We start from the raw sequence: 16,889 nt of genomic DNA, 5'->3' as shown, positions 1-16,889 counted from the left end.
GAGAAAACTGTTTTCACTAAAAGGTGATACAATTGCAGGAGGGTCTTCCCAAGGCTGGGATGGTCCTTTGCAGTATGCAATGGATACATTTACAGTCTGTCCTTATAATGACCTTTTGTCCCCCCTCCCCATTCAGGATGTAGAAGAACAAAGCAGGTATTTATGTCAAAATCTTTTGCAAACTACAAAGCACTAAATAAATGTAGGGAAAGATACATGGACAATAAAAAAGGAAGAAAGGGAATGGGGACAATGTACAAGCTTCTCAGAGCTTAGACAAGGACTAGGATTTGAATCCAGGCCCTATAGTTCCCCAGTCATTTTGGCATCTCCGGTTTCCTGATAGTTTTTGAATGAAAAAGTACGCTTCTCTTGTTACATATGTGTCATCCCTATGGCTCACCTCTGTTTTTACTAACCTACATCAGCAATCTGGACTCAGCAGCATAAGTCCTGGAGCTCTGCAGGCGTGCTGCTGAGACAGGAGCAGCTGACTCCATGCAGACGAGGACATGTCATAACCCACAGCGTGCCTGTGTCCCTGGGTGAACTAGGCACTTTATAATGGAGTTTTTCTGCCTTTCAAAAAATTAGTAGATTAAATAGTAACTGCAAGAGTTCATTTTTCTCATTTGAGTACTTTATTTGAAAAAAAGTATTCATACTATTTTACCATGAGATCAGTTCAAGTTTAAATGAATTTGGTGTGTATAAAATATACTTATAAATAAATCCACATAAAGATACAGCTCTACACAACCATGAACAGACTCATACACAATCAGTCTTTTATTCCAGGTGTGAACTGCTATGCTATTTTGCCCAGGTCAGACATAGGTTGTGGGCTTTGCAAACTAATTTTAGAAAGCAGACACAGTGTAGCTGGTAGGTGGAGTAAACTGAAAACAGAAAAAACAGTGTGCATGCCACTTTAATTGGTCTTGTGGCTCTCATAGAAAAGGGGTAATAGTTTAAAACTAGTTTTTAAAACACAACTTTAAAAGAAAGCAATGAATTTCCAGTAATTTCCCCACCTCAACTCATAGCAATTTGTTTCCTGCTGAGTGAAACCCACAGATCGTGAAACTGTTACTGAACCTTCTTTCTTCTGGCTTGTACAAATCCAAGACTCATTTCTACCTTTCACTTTTACTGTTCTGGTTGGTCTGTTCCATTTTTGTATTTGTTGCTTTTCTTTTCTTTCCTGGGAGATCAGGGATAATTTCATGGAATTATGAAAATTTGAACTTGAATCTAGAACATCAATGGTATGGTTGATGATCTAGGTAGTTAAAAAGTTCATGGACTTGAACTCTCTCCATAAAAGAGGACTCATTATCTCAGCAACGTTATTATTTTTGAAGACCATAATACAATGGTCAGGGTGCTACTCTGTTTGCAACATGAATTAGAGTATTACATGAGGTCATCAAGATGAGTGATAGCTAAAAGTACTTTTCCTCCTATTTAATTTAGCACTAGGTTGAGCTGATCTACACAATGTTGCATAGGTATAAACTTTCTCGTTTATCATACCAAACTTCCATTTTCAACCACAAGCTCCAAAAGGGACAGGTACTTCCTATTGTGTCTATATCCTAAATACCTACCATATCTTTGGTACATTGTAAGACTTTAATATACAAGATTTTCATTTTTAGATGAAGAAACTAAAATTTCCAGTGGTTGTTCTCAATGTAGCGAGAATATAAAAAGACAATAAATTAAAATGAAAACTAACATACTTCATCATATTCAGCTTTTCAGATCATGAACATTTAGGAATTTTTAAAAGTGCTTTATAAAACTAAATGTTCAAGATGGTTATCATGGAAGAGTATTTGGTTATCATGGAAGAGTACTTAAAGTATTTGATAACCCCCAAATACCAAGGTGAGAAGTGTAGCTTTCATCAGCAAAACTATGGAAGTGACTTCAGAAGAGTGGTAGTCAGCTGAGGACAGCCACAGGTGACAGAAGGTAGGGAGGTGCACGAGCTTCACAAGAGGGTCCTAGTATTACTGCGAGGGGTGTATATTTTTTCTAAGATCCAGGTGTATTCTGGCTGGGGGAGAGAAACCAAGCAAAGAGAGGCTGCAGAATTCAGACTAAGGCAACTGCTATCGACCCAAGATTTTCTGGGCTCTGGGAAGGAGAGTGGGAGGTAGTGCTTAGGGGAATGAGCAATTGCTTTTCCACATATTCATCAGCTGAATTAGCAACCATCACTATCAGAAATATTAACATATGGCTGTGATTTCTTGGGAGGCATTAATAATCTTGCAGCAAAATAGGGTGGGTCCCCAGTTTGACACTTCTACATCTAATGGACAGAACTTTAATAAAAGACAGTATGTATTTGGAATGGGGAATGACCATTAGATGGCTTCTCTACTGTGCAAGAGGATTCATGTCAGAATTCTCTTAATTCAATCAATTTGAATTTATTTAAATTACTTATTAGTCTGAAAGTTCACTTCAAATACCACTTTCCCAGGATTATATTTACCAACTAGAGCAAAAGATGTCAATATCCACTCTTACAAACTAGGAAAGTTAAGTTTTCAAGATCAAAGCAGAGTTGAAGTTTACAGCAATTTTTCCTGATTTTTTAGTTTCTAAAAAGCTGAATCTATTTAAGTCAATCTATGCTAATGTTAGATTAGATGATTTTTTTTTTTTGCCTGAAATACTCATTTAATTACATAGGACAAAGTAATGTTTTCTGATGAAGGTTAGGTAGAAAATTCTACTTGGACAATTAGCTGAGGTTATATATCATGTTCCTACAATCTGGGGTCTTGTTGAATTTTGTATTTCAAACCTAAATAATCTCAGGAACCTTATCAACATTTGAGAAGTAGTTTTTTTCATGAACATTAATAAATAACCTTCAAAAACTGGAACATGAACTCAGAAATCCCCCTCTGTCCTCCGTGTTTCACTTCAGCTTTAAAATACACACTTGCAAAATTTCTTCCATTTATTCTCCTTTAAAGGCACTTTTTAGTAGACAATTCAACTAACTGCTGTATTTTTCCATATATGATGCCAGGGAATAGAAATGAGTGAGATAGTTTCTTATATGATATAATTGTTTCCATTAAAACTCAGGAAAGCAGGAACCAATCCATCAACAAGGGCAAACAAAAGATTGTGTAATCCACAAACTTTAACTTTTGATCACTTATAAAGTTGAAAGCTGTTTAGCCATAAACTAAAAAGATGGTAACTGTCAAGGTGTAGGGATTTCTGTCCCTTTGTTAAACTTTCTGGCCCAAACCAAAAATGTGATCACAGCCCTCCTTGCTTACTCAATTCACATGAGTTTATTGATGAAAAATTATGTATACACAGTCACTAGTTAGCACATTTTTTTCATGAATGTGTGGAGTTTTACTATTTTCCTTAATATCTACCAAAGGACTTGACATGGATAAGAGAAAGTGAACATCAAGGAACCAGGAGATGCTCTTGTAACAAAATTAAATGCAGCACCATGTGACATAAACTTCTTTTTCTTTAAAAATGAAAATTAACATCACAGTAAATGATTCCCTTTTGTCCTTTGAAGAACACGAAACTGCTGAGTTTGAGTCTCCATTTGGACAAATCTTCAAAAAAGTGAGCAATGTAGTAGAGGCCTACTGTTTTAAGGAGTTAAAAGAGGAACACATTGACCCAGGAACTCACTGGGCCACCCAACATCTGTCCGCGATATTGTGAAATCCAATTGGGCTCATCAAAATGACCATTCTTGATTGAGACAATACATACTAGTTGTTTATTCGCTCTTTCTTTTATATTTTAGATCTCTTGCTCTCTAATTGCTCATTTAATCCTGCCTGATAAATATATTCATTATCAGAACCTAAAGAAATTGATATTCTCTTCTCTAAGTCCATTCCAGTAAGCTGCTTTTTTACACCAAAATTTTTGAAACAGTTCTTCACAATTGCTATCTCCGCTTCCCTATTTCCACCTAATCCATAACTGTCTTTCATTCTGAAAGGTTTAGTGAAAGTACTTGTCATTTTGCCCCCTAGACAGTCATGATAATCCTTCCAATGATCAAGCTTTTCTTTTGTTGTTTATCTTCGTACATCTCTCTGTAGCATTTGATACTATATAATGCCACTTTCATTCTTAAAAATCCCTTTGTCCTTGCTTACTAGCTGAAGCAAAACCATTTTCCACCCATAGTCTCAAAATGCAGCCCTTTCTTAATGTGCCACTCATATTTAGCTTTTAAACTATTGTCCCTGGATATGAATACTTTCCAGAGTGTCCAGGCCCATATTTTCAACTGCTCAATAAATATTTCTACTGGATATTTCACCTGCTAATATCTTGAATGAGATTCCTTATCAAACTTATCACCACCTTTGGCTGTTTTCCTCTTGTCAATCCTATTTATTTTAAAGCTTCCACTTTTATGGATGAATAATAGGGTTTTTCTCCTTTGCTCTTTGACCCTGAATTGCTAAGCTATCTCCAAAGATGAGAGCAGGAAGATTAACTGTGAGTCTAGCAATGAGTCTACAGTGCTTCTTTAGAACAATGGTTCTTATGGCCTTTAAGAGGCAGCATCAGTGCTGTAATTCTGAAGCACCTATGGCACTATTTAGCTCTGTCTGCAGTTTTTGAGATACCGTAATGCAGGATCAGAACTCTGCTAGCAATATGATCTATTTTTTCAGAAATATTCATACTCATGGTAGAAGTAATAAAGAACGGCATACATTTAAATCATTGTTTTATCATTTAAAAAAATTTCTATAATACTCTTTGTTCATGAACAATCAATCACAGTCCTGGGGGGGGGTTAGTATTCATGAGGTGCTGTGTTTGATCCCAACACACACACACACACACACACCCCAATGGCTTTACTTTTACATTTTATAATAGGAATGAACATTTACTCAGTACTTGTAAGATATCAGACTTCCCAAAACACTTGCAAAGTGTTCCTTGTTAATCCTCATTAATATACTATGAGGTAACCATTGTTGATTCTTGAATGATGCCATATGTAGATGGGAGTGTGGAACCATACAATGCACGTATATGAAGCTATGCCATTATATCTCTTGGCCCTGACAATATCGAATTACACAAAGAAGTTAAGGAACTTGTCCAAAGTCATCAAGGTACTTAGCCAGGGTTGAGTGACAATTCAAGCTGACATACTGTCCTCTACTTCTTATCAACATGTCAAACTACTTCTACTCCTGTTTCTCTTGCAGCACAAATCACACATACTTATTTTTGTACTTATTTCCTCATTTATGATGTGTGTACCATAAGGGGAAGAAGATATTTCAATTCTTATATTATTATTTTTAGTCTGAGGAGCTGGGGATATAGCTCAGAGGCAAAAGCACCTGCTTAGAAAGCTCAAGGTCCCGAGTTTGATTCCCAGTACCACAAATAAAAAATTAAAAATGAAGAAGAAGAATAGTTTTAGTATGTAAAGAGGCCACAAATCTGGGACAGGGTAGGCATTCATTCAATAAATTTTACTGCTCATCATTTTTATTGTAAATTTGTCACAAATAAGTATTAATTTGGCTTTCTTGAACAATTACTACATTAATTGTCCTAAGGTATGCAAGTGATCTGGAGGCATAGTAAATAATTTTTGTTCCATTAGTTTCCCAATCTGCCCTGTTTCCTAGTCAGTTCCCTGAATAAAAATTCACTCATTCATTCTAATATGGAAATACACAATTTCACATGATGAGTACATTGAGTCAGTGCTCTCAGTGTTGCCCTCGAACTTCACAATCATAGATATTTGTGTGCTCCACACCCAAGCAGCCTGATGGACTGTACCAGGTGTAAACATGAACTGACCAGAAGGGAGATACTGTGAAAGAAGTCAGCAAATCAGAAGAAGGAAAAATGTTAAGTGAGCCTATAACAAATAAAGATTATTGTCATCAGATGGTTTTGTAAAAGTCCTTCAGTCAACCTAGTATTATGAATGTTATAACATGGGAACAAGGGAAAATGTATTTGATTAATAACATCTGCTGAATTTCTCTTTATCAAATGACCATAACTAGAAATATATATGTCCCATAGAGAAATTGATGGTAACTAAAAGGCCCTTTGGGACAAATTTATTTGATGAAATCCCTCCAGAGGAATTTAAAGGGGGTTATATGAATGCATACGTCTACTTTGCACCTTGGATGGGATAATTTCTTTTAAAGGAAAGTTAAAAGTTTGATACTTTACTAACAGACTGTGTGTTTTTAATTGTCTTTTGACCAGATCAAGACATCAAAATAAAAAAAATAAACTCAGAAAATTAAATTTCTTATGCATACATCATTAATATGTTAAATTTTCATTTTTGCTTGATAGTCTTCAATTTTAAAAAAATCGCATAAAGTATGGAGTTTTAAAATATCGTATTTATTTTAGAACAATACATAACTGGAGAATACATCCCAGAGGGTAGACTGGCTGGAAGAAAGTGAGTTCCTGCTCTTTATTACATCCCTAATGCTGGGACTGGCTGAAAGACAGTGAGTTCGCACTGCTGGTCTCCTCCATTCCTTCCCTGGAGGGTGGGGCCAGCTGGAAGAGTGCAAGACTGACAGGAGCCCCAAGACCCAGGACAACAGCCCAGTGCAAAGATGCACACACACTTTTGGAGGGCAAAGTAATTAGCGAGGCCAGTAAGGTGAAAGCATCTGAAGCAGCAGCAAGGAGACAGCAACTGGACTCTGGAGAACTCCACCTGCAGGAGACCAGGCCCAGCCCTCACATCCAGAGGCCAAGATCAGCTCCATACCCAGCACATCTCTGGGATGTAACATGGACATTATCACAGAACTGTGAACACCAGAAGAAAGTAGGTTCTTTGGATAGCTGTAAAGAACCAACTATGCCTGGAGGATATCCCTGAAAACGGACATCTCTTGTCTTTGAGAAAGACTCAGTGCTTGTAGGGCAGAGCAATATATCATGAGAAGCTGATAGGCAGCAACACAGAAGACAAAATAAAAGGGAAAAAGAGAAGGTGGAGAATGGCAGGATACAGAGGGGGAGTATGGCCCACACGCCAGCCCACCCAGGACAGGCCTGGAACTCAATGAGATGGATGCAATTCAAGGTCAAACACTGGAGCTTTCCGAAATAACAACAGAAGTGAAAAAACAAGTGGAAAAGGCTGTCGAGAAAATGATCTCTCAGGTACAAGAAGAAATAATGCTTAAAATCAAAGATATTAGATAAAACACAAATAATAAGTGATCTTAGAGATGGAAACAAAAAAATGCCCAACATAGGAGAGAAATGGAATTCATGAAACAGATTCAGGAGATTAAAATCTCCACTGAAAGTATATGCAATAGACTGAAGGAAGGAAAGGATAGAATTTCAGCTCTTGAAGCCAGAACTGAGCTGGTGATCATGCAAAGAAAGATATCTTAAAAATCAATCCAACAGCTACAAGACAAAGCAAAGAAGAATAACACAAGATTGACAAGGTCAGTGAGAAAATTGGAGTCAGCACAAATGCCATAAGAATCAGAAATATGGGGCTGGGGGTTTAGTTCAGCAGTATAAGCACCTGCCTTGCAAGCAGACAGTCGTGAGTTCGATCCTTGGTACCGATAAAAATGAAAAAAAAAAAAAAGAATCAGAAATATGTATGCATTTAATACGGGAGCACCCAAGTATATAAAGCAGTTATTGGTAAACATGGAAAATCAAAAAGCAATAACACAATTGTAATGGGTGTCTTCAATCCCCGATTGTCACAGACAGACAGATCAACTAGACAGAAAATCAGCAAAGAAATAACAGAATTGAACCAAACTGAACAAATGGACTTAATAAGAAGAAGCCACATCTTGAGGCCTTGTGGACATCGAGGGAGACTCAGTGAACCACTGCCCCATGCCTTACCACCAGTGTAGGAACCTCAGATTGGAGGAACTCAGGTATTTAGTCCAATCCCTTATGCTGAGGCCTGGCAGCCAATGCAGGAAGCACAATGGGCTGATTCAGAGGAACCAAGAAAATGTCAAGACAAAGGAACAAAAATACTATCTCAGACTTCTAGCCGACACAGAACAAATTCAGGAGATACAGACATAGCAGACTTCTAAGTCACAGACCTGAAATGTCTGAAAAGATAACAACTGAAGAAACAATTTAGCTCTTGTATTGTTTCATTAATTTTATATGCCTATGTCTGATGGTCTGGACAGCTATTCTGAAAATAACAAGAGGCATTATGGTAGCCATTGTTAATTTCCTTTTATCTTGTTTTAAAGTCCTATATTGTTTTCATTGTTGTGTTTTGTTTGGTTTTATTCTGTTTCATTTTGTATGATTTTATTATGTCTGATGGCATGGGTGGCTATTTTGAAGATAACAAGATATATTATGGTATTCATTGATTTTCTATTAAAAAAAAAGGAAAAGAAAGAAAAAATATAACTGGAACGATCCTGACACAAAATCCAGTGTAAGTAGATTATTTTTCAGTAACTGAGATAAGAAGAGAGTCATTAAATACTCAGACTTGCCTTGGTGAGTGGGTGAATCAGGCACTGATACTATCTTTCGGTGTTCTTAATGACAAAATGCTCATCTCATACATTTTACTGCTTAATTCCATGTTAGAAGATTAAATGGCTAAAAAAAATTAAGGGAAAACCAATCCTCTATTTTCATACTAACTCATGCAGTATGCATAAAATGAAGGCTTATCAGCTGAATCATTAAATGCACTTTGCTTGCAGTTTTGTGGGACTGAGACACTGAATCCTGAAAGGGCCCCACATGAACTCTAAAACTAAATAGAGCTGTATCCTGATACACTTTTAACCATGTCACTGAAATATTTACATTGGACACCATAAATCTGAGTGGCAAATCTTGGAAACCACCTGAAAAACCACAGGAAATATTCTATCCTGCTCAACATATGGAAGTCTTTGATGGGGAAAAAGAAAAAAATATGAATTAAAAAAAATATGAATCTAAGACTCAGTGCAAATGTACAATATCTACAAGATTGGAGTACTATTACTTGAAGCTTGATATTTAGTGGTTTGTAGATTATGTTAATTCTTTGCAATCTAGAACAAAATAAAACAGATCAGCACATTTATCAACTGACTTGTGTGATGAAAACTAAACTACTGAGCAGCAAATAGTATGACTGTCCAAAAGCTCTTCCTTAGCCTCCTATATCATTTTCATTAAGCCACAAGGTTGGGAAATAGGTGGCATACAAGCATTTGGTATTATAAACTTTTGTTAAGTCTGCTTGTTTTAAAAAATTTGGCAAAACTCACTGGGTTTTTATACTGTACGTATGAATGAAGATAAATTGGGAAGAATGATACCTAAACATAGTAGCTAAAATACACTTATCAATAAACCAAGCTAATATGTACTGAGTTCTTGCATATGTGTTCTGATAATTTTATTTTAAACTGCATGGTTATGGCCATGAATTTGGGATCAGAGAGCTGTCATGGGAAAAGTTGGCTATGATATGGATTATACTTGCTTCATTTTCTAGCCATCTTTGAAAGCTGCATTTAATTTCATGACTTTTACTCCTAAAATGTAGAATGATAGCAAATAACTTGGAGCAGTATCAAATTACTGAGTTCTACCTGAAACTTGGATTTTTAACCATGAGTGGGATTAATTCTGTACTATGTTTAGATCAAATATTTGAAAAATTCTTTAACTATGCAGAGACCAAGTAGCATCACTTTTATTTATTTATTTAATTATTTTTTTTATTTAAGAAAAAAATAAAACCAGTCAGGAATCACTAGTTAATAGATCATCTATTGTCATCTTAGAAATAGTTGTTCAAGCTGCAGGATTAAAGCATACAAAGTGGACATTCAAACAGTGAGACTGCAAACAGTTGTGTTCAATGATCCAACAAAACTTAGTAATATGGTCATCTATCCTAACACACCTAAACACACTTGCAGTTGAATCCTTCAGAGCACCTCATTTTTTTCCTCTTTGGTATCACTTTTATAAGTGCAGTTCTATTAGGCTTCAAGGACAGTATATTTACATAATTAGTCATCTTAAAAAATCCACTGGAATATACCTATTGTCACTTTCAAGAAATAGATTCTTGTGCTTACAAAGCCTAGAATCTTCATAGATACTTAGGAATCTATAGAATTCCATGTAACTCATGAATGAATGAATGATCAACTTATAACTGATGACAGACTTGAAAGTTTTTAATGTTTTTATACATGCAGTTCTCTTAAATTGACTTCTTTAGATCTCTAAGGGTACCAAAATCATGAGTAGAATGTGACATTCTATTAGTCATTAAACATATTTACTTAAATTCATAAAAACTCACACACTTAGCTAACTTAGGAAAGTTTTGAGGAAATTTGGGGAACAGGAGTTATAGGCAGGACAGGTTGTATGCCTGGATTAGCTTTTGAAAATAGATATTCTATGTAGCATCATGTATTTATTTACTGTGCTTAACACTCTCAGTAACTGAGTACACACAACTGCATTCTTTTATTATTTTGTAGTATTTTTATGACCATGTGTACCTTTCTAAAAAAATTTAAAACTACTAAAAACATTTGAAAAAGTCTATGAATAAATCCTAACTAAATTAAGGAACATTAAACTTACAAGCAATATTAAACTTACAAGCAATATACTTTAATATGCTTGTTAGCTTTTACCAAAGAATGATTATCAAGTACCCTTAGATCACCTTTTTTTTTTTTTTTTTGGTACTGGGACTAACAGGTTTTTCACACTGAACTACACTCCTGTGTTTTTAATTCTCTCTCTCTCTCTCTCTCTCTCTCTCTCTCTCTCTCTCTGTGTGTGTGTGTGTGTGTGTGTATGTGTGTGTGTGTGTGTACGCGCTCTAAGTCTTGTAGGTCACTGAGTTGCCCGGACTAAACTCAAACTTCTGATCCTCTTGCCTCAACCTCTCAGATTGCTGGACTTAAAATTGTGTACCACCACCCCTGGCTTCAGATTCTCCCTCTCGGATGTTTGGAATTACTTGTGCCCTTTAGAATAATGTGGAAATCGGTTCTTCTGGCAAAATCTAACACCCTGGAGGTGCTTAATGCTTTTATTTTCCCTAAAGCCTCTCACTCTAAGGTAATAAGTTGAACTCTGAGGGAGATGCAGTTACTTTTTCAACCCAGAGAATGCCATTTGATTTACCACTCTACTGCACAAAATGGTACCCTGGTGGCTTGAAAGAGACAGTGGGGAGATTGTGGCTCATTAAATAGCAATTGATGCTGCTGCTACTTCTAATACCAGTGCTGCTGCCAAAATAACTGCATTGCTTCTATTCTTCTTCCATGAGACAAAAAATTAGCACTGTTAATCCCATGGACAGCCAACTGCCAGTCTAGCCCAACACCAGCATTGAGTGGCCAAGCTAACTGGTGTGATAACCAGGATTTCAGAATCTAATGTGCTTCCAGCATCACAGTCTACCTCCTTAATCCACATATTTATCATAAATTATCACAAATATGAATAAAATATTCATATAAGTAAAACTTTAGACATTTGATCTGAACCCTTTAGTCCCAATTTTTCTTACTTTCAGAAATTGGGATTGGAGCCATTGTGAAACGGTACAATTCACTACCTGATTTTGCCAAGAATATCTTCACTATAATCCAACCTACTTGTTAATAACTCAGAATCACTACTATGAACAATAAAGACTGCACTGTACTATATGATGGCAAAGCCCCCAATGGTCTCTCTGCATGTAACACTATGTGCCATAGTCTCTGGCTTTTGGGCTTTTCTGTTTTTTTACAATCTTTCTCTTTGTCTTACTAGGTTTATCACTTTTTATGTATCATAGTTTAATTTTATACATAAATTTGTTTAAATTTTAAAGGCAACATAGCTTCTTGAGTAAATAAAAGCTCAGAAATTAGAATGGAGTTTCCTGAGAACCATGTGACATCTATTAATACCTCACAAGGTTTTTATTTGTTTGTGGTTTATTGTCTGACTTTTAACTATATTTAATAGTACTGAGATTTCAGAAAAACTCATGTCCAGAGGAATAAAATCTTAGTTTATGTGACCAAATACTTTATATTTAGTATAATTTTTTTCCTTCTCATTTTGGAGTTGCTATTTTATGTTTTATGGGTAATCACTTACTGAAAGCCTCTTCAGATCCTTTTTTGGGGTGACATGAACTTACACCTACATATATATGCCATATATACAAGCATATATATATATATATATATATATGCCTGTACATATACACAAAGATGTGTGTATGCATGCACACATCACCATTTTATTCATAAAATACTCAGCCAACCGCAGCATCTTTGAAAGTGGTCAGTGTATCTGTCACTGTAACAGAAAACCACTTATTATTCTCCTCACTTCCTGAATGCATGTCACCTTTAGCCAGGAGCTCCTGCGATACCTTTTCTATCTCTGTGCTCTTTTTGGTGCATCCTCAATATATCACTATCATTACAGTGGGCAGACTCATGAATAAGTCTATGCCTTTTATAGTACAGTGAGAGTTTGCAGGACTATGACATAAAAATAAGGGAAGAAACAGAAAGCACAGTCTTGCTGTTTCATAGAAGGCAGCCCTAGAGAGCAAAAGAGGCATCTGTGACTCAACTGAAGACAGAGCAGAAAGACTTGGCATGTGTGTTTATCATTATTTATGAGTTTTCTATTTTACAGCTGATTTCTTCAAGTATTATACTGTCTCTAAATGGGAAATAAACATTTTTCACATATACTACACTTGAAGAATTTATCCATAACTTTTGAAACATGGCCACACATTTTAAAATAACAACTATAAAGGCATATTGTTTTGGTTCAGATTGAAAAAGGGATCCCAAAAGTCTCATGTCAAGAGGTGAAGCTTTTTCAAGGTGATTGGACCAGAAAGATGTTGAATGTGCTGTTAGGAGAAGGTTCCAGTCAGAAGAAGAAACAGGTCAAGGGGGATATGACTTGGAAGGGTATATTCTTGTCCCAGGACCCTCCTTCCCCCGCCACTCCGCTATAAAGTAAGCAGCTGCCCTCTGCCTGGCTCCTCCATCATGCTGTTTCTGCCTTGAAGCCAGCTGATTCTAGCCTGAAATCACTGGAAACTGCACTGAACAAATCTCTCCTTAAAGTTGCAGGTGTTTAGTATTTTGTCCCAGTGACAAGAAAATGACTAAGACAGAAAATTGATAACAGAGAAAGGGGGTCATTGTTGTGACTGTACCTGAACACAATAATTCTAAAGCCTTTGGAATTTGTTTGGAGGAGGAATTTGGAATGGCTTAGAGACACTGATTAGAGAAGCTTTAAAGTGGTGTAAGTATAGATTGATGAGAGATTGTAGTCAGAGACCAGAAGACTAGAAGCTGATAGGAAAGTAAACAGTAAAGGTGAGCCTCATGAAGTTATCAGCTGGGGATGAGGACTCTTTTGGCAACTCTTTTGGCCTGCCATGCATGTTACATTGTAGCAAAAAACAAAGCAAACAAAAAACTTGTCTACATTTTGCCTGTGTTCTAAGACTTTATATGAGGCTGAATTTAAATATAGTAGACTATGCTGGCAGAGGAAATTTCAAGGCATGGGTACTGCTGGCTGCTGTCAGGTACATGTACAATAAAAATCAGGAGCAACAAGCTGTGAAAAGTTTGCAGCTTCTTCAGAAAGTAAGAGCCTACAAAGTTGCAGTCATGGAGGAGGTAGCTGTTAAAAAGATTAGCACCAAAAAGAAGTCAAGTACTTTTCTATAATAGGAATGATGGCTGGAACGCGTCTCAAGAATCAGAAAGATCACATTTTCAAGGTTCAGAGTACAAAACTACAAACTTTCATTTGAGAAGAGCAGTCCTAGGCCCCCTGCTCAAGAAGAGTTGCCTTACAAATTATATCTAGGAGTTTCTTTCACAATGCTTAGTCATCCAGGAACTCTGAGGCCTCTGCGATCATGGTCAAGGGGACCTAACTACTGCGCAACTGGCTGCAGACCTTGGTGTCATCCATTTGGTGCTAATTTTATAGGCATACAGAATACAAGTTATCAGGCCTTGGACCCTTCCACCCAGGTTTCTAAAGAAGGTCTGGAAAGTAAAACTGTATAACAGGATCTCAGTCTTTGTCAGGAGCCCATGAAAAGGTGATGCATGAAGTTGTAAAGGTGAAACCAAAGGTGTAGTGAAGACCCACAAAGGTTGAAGATGCCAGGAATGTGGAACATCTGAGGACAGCTATAGGTAGTAGGCAGAACCAGTCTAACAAGGAGGCTATGTGGGCTACAAACAGCAATGCCATCGGGGTGGGGCCAATCTCATCCCAACCTGCCCTGGGCGCTGGATAGGGAGCTATAGGCTTTAACATTGGACCTGCTGGGTTTTGGTCTTTCTTGATTCCTTCCTTACTACACTCCTATTTCTCCTTTTTAGAGTGAAAATATTTACTTGGTCCCATGTATGTTAATTTTCTTCTTTTTAAAAAAAAATTTACAGGGACTCACAGTCAAAGAGTTTGCTTTTAGTTTCAGAGGAGAGTTTGTACTTAAACATTCTAACAGTGCTAGAACTCTTAAGACTTTGATAACTCTAAACACTAAATGTATTTTGCATAAGGAAATGGACATGAGCCTTTTAGGGACCAGGAGCAGAAAGCCATGGTTTAGATCTAAAATGTGCCCTCAAAAGTCTCATGTTCAGAAGCGAGGCTTTTGAAAGCTGATTGGATCGTGGAGGTACTGACTGTGCTGTTAGGACGTAGAGACCTGATCAGAAGAGTGGGATTACTGCAGATGTGACCTAACAGGGTATATTATTATTGCCAGCTCCTCCCCGTTCTCTCTTTGCTTCTCACTTGCCAGGAGTGAGCAACTGCTCTCCACTATGCCCTTCTCTCCTGCTGTTTCTGCCACTGGACTAGGATTTAACCCACTGGAAATTTTGAGACAAATAAACCTCTGCTTTAAGTTGCATATATTGGGTATGTTGTTCCAGGTAAAAGAAATAAATAATACGCATGTGTAACCACGTGTCTATTCAAAGAATCTTGAATGAAAGTGAGTATCATACTACATGTAGCAACTATCTACATGTTGACTAGTATAGCTGCCTAAATTAAAAGTTCTGTCTGATGGGGAATGTTGAATAAACTAAAGATCTGAAGCACTTTTATTAACTTATTCTGTGTCAGTGAGAGTCTGTTGTATGAAAGAAAAAATAAGTATAAACCAATCTTATAAAATTATGTTATATCTTTGACATCACCAAGCTGAATAATTTTTCTCAGTCTTTCATATGATAAAAAGGAGTAAGGGCAGAGGGTTACATTTTTTGGTCATTTGAAGCATGTTAAATCATACAAATTTTTGATGCATATTAAGATAACAGCTATAAAAATGTCAAATGCTTTACTAAAAGAGGAGATTGGAAGCACAGCAAACTTAAAAGAAATAGCAACAGTAACAACAGCAAAATATCAACTTTGAACACTCAAACAGCAGATATCCTTAAAAATGTCAGGCTGAAAAAATTAGATATAGCCTAACAGCCCACAGAAATAGTAAGTATACCGAGCAATAATCATTTTCATATCATGATATTTTTATGTGGCAGCAGAAGCTAAGGAAGTTAAAGTGAAACAAAGACACATCTAAACAGATAATTAAGGATTTAAATAAAAATTGAAACAGAATACTACATATGTAGCAGAGAGGAAAACTATGGAAATACTCAGTGAATTCTAAATTGCCTAAATATTCAAGAGTCTAGAAATCTGAGGATTGGTTGAGTAACTGCTTAGCCCTTTATTTAACCTTGGCTGTCCAGGCCAGAGCTGACTATTCAAGTGCAGCTAGAAAATAAAGGCTGAATGCTCAAAGTTCAGAAATTACTCTGGAAGGAGACCAATGAGTTTTAAGCATTATTTTCAGCATTCGCTTAAGTTTTCAATTTTAAACAGGTCTTCAGAAGACTGATATGTTCATTCTTAATTATCTTTTGCAGCCTGTACCCTAGAAATAAGCACATCATAAAGGAAACTCAGTCAAATGCCAAGCTCAAATACTTTCATTTTGAAAACAATGCTGGCTCCAGAGACACCGGACAAACAGCTGTGGTTGTGAATTTTCTCTCCTTTGGAACAAGAATGTTCTCATATCAAAGGTAACCCATGGTGAGAAAATATTTTCGAATTTATTTAATGTATCTCAGCAATTAGTTATAAAGATATAGTCACCTAGAGCAACAAAACAATTTGGTAATTTTTTTTTCACATAGGTACTTTAAGCAATTTATTTAACTGAAGTGGACTTCCATTTATTTAACTAATGTGACTTCCACTTCATTTTGACACACCTTTTCTCCATGTGGATTTACAGTATCTTCAAGCAAATAGAAATATTTCATAAATATTTGGCCATTTGGGTATTCACCTGCAAATACCTCAGCAGTATCTTTCAGTAAGAAAAGCACAGAAGAGTACAATTAACTGGGTAGAATGAATATTTGTTTCTGAGGTAAAGGCACCACACCTGTTCAGTTAAGAAAACCATCCTTGAAAACCATCCTTGAAGGATGATTGTAGGACCTAGAACACTTAGCCACCAGTTAGGTACTGAATGGCAGAACCACATCCCCAGCTAATTCCATGAATTCCTGATGAAGAGTTTCCAACCACTTGGGCTCCTTCCCATTGGTTCTCACAAACTCTGCTTCTCTGGACAGGGCAGGCTGGTGCTTTGGTTGAACTTAGGTATATTCTCCTTCGCTTCCTCCTTTCTCTTTCTTTTTCTTTTTTGTATTGGGGATTGAACTCATGACCTCACACTTGCCAGGCAGGCACTTACA

General features: G+C 36.6%; 1 protein-coding gene and 1 pseudogene across 1 annotated transcript in view; both read right to left on the bottom strand.

The window, feature by feature from the left end:
• Maml2 (mastermind like transcriptional coactivator 2) overlaps positions 1-16,889 on the bottom strand; it is a 336,157-nt gene that overhangs the window by 270,368 nt on the left and 48,900 nt on the right. The window lies entirely within an intron of this gene.
• LOC134477668 (large ribosomal subunit protein eL21-like) overlaps positions 1-16,889 on the bottom strand; it is a 134,801-nt pseudogene that overhangs the window by 74,213 nt on the left and 43,699 nt on the right.

This window comes from Cavia porcellus, unplaced genomic scaffold, assembly GCF_034190915.1.
Source record: "Cavia porcellus strain 051 isolate PalLab524CR breed Dunkin Hartley unplaced genomic scaffold, mCavPor4.1 scaffold_9, whole genome shotgun sequence".
NCBI classification, from domain to species: Eukaryota; Metazoa; Chordata; class Mammalia; order Rodentia; family Caviidae; genus Cavia; species Cavia porcellus.
This window is presented reverse-complemented; position numbering and strand designations above follow the sequence as displayed.